Source organism: Echinops telfairi, unplaced genomic scaffold (genome assembly GCF_000313985.2).
Source record: "Echinops telfairi isolate 266 unplaced genomic scaffold, ASM31398v2 ScPeMD7_7468;HRSCAF=8506_0, whole genome shotgun sequence".
Taxonomy (NCBI): domain Eukaryota; kingdom Metazoa; phylum Chordata; class Mammalia; order Afrosoricida; family Tenrecidae; genus Echinops; species Echinops telfairi.
Window position 1 is genome coordinate 83,382,457 of NW_022111369.1, and position 3,108 is coordinate 83,385,564.

Consider the following 3,108-nt stretch of genomic DNA (forward strand, 5'->3'; position numbering starts at 1 on the left):
AGAACATGAAACAAGAGTGGTGGTCTCCCCAGCCCACAAAGCAAGTAATGGTTTCTTTAGAGCAGGAAGCTGGCTTGTGAGGTGCCATGTTTCTGGGCACTTAATTGGGAAAGCTGGGCTTGCTGAACCTCAGAGGTGGGATTGAGTGCTTGATGGGATGGGGTGCTTTTTTGTGCACTTAATTCAGGAAGCTGGGTTTTATGACACAGCATGCTTAAGCAGAATTCCCTCAGCTTGAGACTTATAGCAGAGAAGTATGCCCCTTTGGCCATTTATTAGCAGCCCTGAAAGAACTTTGCAACATATCCCAATGAACAATTGTATCCTGAGTATTTCTCACTTGCACCACCTGTTAACTTTCTTAATAAACCCTTTTATCATGAATACTATCTGTGAGTTCTGTGTAACAAATATTGGAATCTAGACAACAAAGGTAGAGGATATTGTTTGAGATGAAACAACACACACACACACAGAGTTGTGACCTCCACAATGCCTGAGTCATAATTCGAAAGGGATATATAGTGGGTAGGGCCTATAGCAAACTAGACTGTATGTCCCATACAAAAAGGATAGTGATTTTCCAACCCATTTAGACTTTCTTTATGGGAATATAAACAATGCTATCAGACTTTCCAATTTTTAAAGAGAAGCCAACAATGCAAGCTATAGTATATGATTTTCTAAATTTTAGAAACTAGCTAAAATTTTATAGAAATCAATGTAATCCAAAGTGAACATCTGTCAACTTCATGCTCCCCATGAGCAGCCCATATTTGGTCTCTGCTGTTATTATAGCTATTTTGTGGTACATGCTTTCATTGGTTTTTCTGTTGTTTTTTATTTACCCTTTCCATTGATATTACTCCGTGCCTCCTAAATCAGTTATGTTAACAGTCTAATTTCGTTGCTTTATAAAGATTCTATTTCTAGCTGTTGCTTTGTATTACTACAACCCTATCTTTTGCTCTTCTAACCCCTCTCCATTTTTTGTTGATGTCAGAGTGCTTTCAACGTTAATTATCTCTTGTAAGTACTATAGAATTTTTAGCAAAAAGGGAAAAAATAAGCTACTGTACTTTCATGTTGTACCACAGAGAAATGGACTTTAGTAACATGTTTCATTAGCACGACTACAGAAATATATTAGAAGAACTGACATCCTAGTGGAAGCATTGATTTTAAAGTCAGTGAATTCATATCATCTGTTTGGATAACAGGTTTGTGGACTGTGTTAGTCTGGGTAGACTAGAGAAACAAATCCAGGGACACACATATGTGTATAAGAAAGAGATTTGTATATAAGAGCAATTGAACATTGAGTAAATATCCCAGCCCGGTCCAGACTAAGTCCATATGTCCGATATTAGCCCATATGTCTGATATCAATCTATAAAGTCCTCTTCAGACTCATGAAACACATGCAGTGATGCTGAATGTAGATCACAGGCCAGTGGGTAGAAAGTCTTTGGGTCCAGTGGCATTGGTAACATCTCAGAGTTGGCAGGGGTCTCTGCATCAGGGTGGGTCCACGTGGCTTGTCAGCTGCAATGTCTCCCAGGGAGTGACAGAGAGAGGTGTCTCCCGCGTCCAAGAAGGAAGTACTGATTTCCCAGAATTATCAGGAGAAGGCCATGTCCACACAGAGGCCACATTGGCTATGATCTGATTGACAAGTTAGATTCCACCCCTACACTCTTTTTTTTTTTTTTTTTACATTTCAATTTTTTTTCTTTACGTGAGTTGTGTACAGGGGGGTTAAATGCTTTATAGACAAGAAAAAAACCTGCACTAGAACCAACTTATTAAACATCATCTTCATCTTCTTCTTCGTCCTTCTCATCTTCCTCATCGTCTTCGTCCTCCTCTTCTTTCTTCTTTTTCTTGCTTTTCTCGGCCTTGACGACTCCCTTTTTGGCAGCATCGGGCTTCCCTTCAGCCCGGTACACAGCGATATCCTTTTCATATTTCTCCTTCAGCTTGGCGGCCTTCTTCTCGTCAGGCTGCTTGTCATCGGTCAGTGATATTCCACATCTCTCCCAACTTCTTCGCAACGTCCCCGATGCACAGGCCAGGGTGCTCGCCTTTGATTTGGGGGTGATACTCAGAGCAAAACAAGAAAAAGGCCGAAGGCGGCCTCTTGGGTGCGTTGGGATCCTTGAACTTCTTTTTTGTCTCCCCGTTAGGAGGGCTATCAGTTTTCATTTTTCTCTCATCACGAGCCTTGTCCACCTTAGCCACGTCTTCAAATCCCCCCTTCTGTTTTGCAGACATGGTCTTCCACCTCTCTGAGCCCTTCTTAGAAAACTCTGAGAAATGGAGGTGCTTCTTCGTATGTTCCTCCCGGCAAGTTTGCACAAAAAATGCATATGATGACATTTTGCCTCTCGGCTTCTTAGGCTTGACCATGTTGTTATCTTTTTATGTCGTCCGCGAGGCACAGAGTCCTGTCTAGGGAGCTCAATGTACTGCAATGGCTGTGAGACGCAGCCTCCTCACTCTCTTCGCTCTGTAACATTACTCTCCACCCCTACACTCTTAGTCCTCAAATTGACAAATGATTATATAACTCCCACATGGACTTTCTTTTAATAATCCTTTTCCTTGGAAAACTTGCCTCCGTAGGAAAATCATTTTTATCTTTATGTTATCAGTAGTAGAAGGTTATCAACCACTCTAAATGCCATCTAATTTAGGTTATATGAATACTTTCTACACCACTAAGGAGAAAAATCACTGCTGAATTTAAACAATAACAAAACACTACTAATATGATTTTATATATTCAAACTATGTTTGTGGTGAAGTGAAATGGCTTGGTACAGCTTTTCTATCTATAGTCGTAGTAATTCCCAGCCAGCGATTGGGTGAGAGCATATAAATAAGACACAGAGCGTTCTGTCGCAAGGATTGGTCAGATTTGCTGAATATAAAAGTGAGCCATCTCAGAAGCTGGAAAAAAAGAATCCCACAACAGTCAAGAAGGGAAGTCCACGGGTGGAGTGTGTGTGATCTCTCGCTTACAGTGGCAGAGGCATCAGGGGCTGCAGCACCATGTGTAAGACCGAGTGATGGGTGGGATTCTGGGATGAAGGCCAAGACCAAGGA

The 3,108-nt window shown here is 41.4% G+C and overlaps 1 pseudogene; it reads right to left on the reverse strand.

Moving 5' to 3' along the window:
* Positions 1–1,805: 1,805 nt before the first annotated feature.
* LOC101652722 lies at positions 1,806–2,409 on the reverse strand (annotated as a pseudogene).
* Between the last annotated feature and the right edge of the window lie 699 nt (positions 2,410–3,108).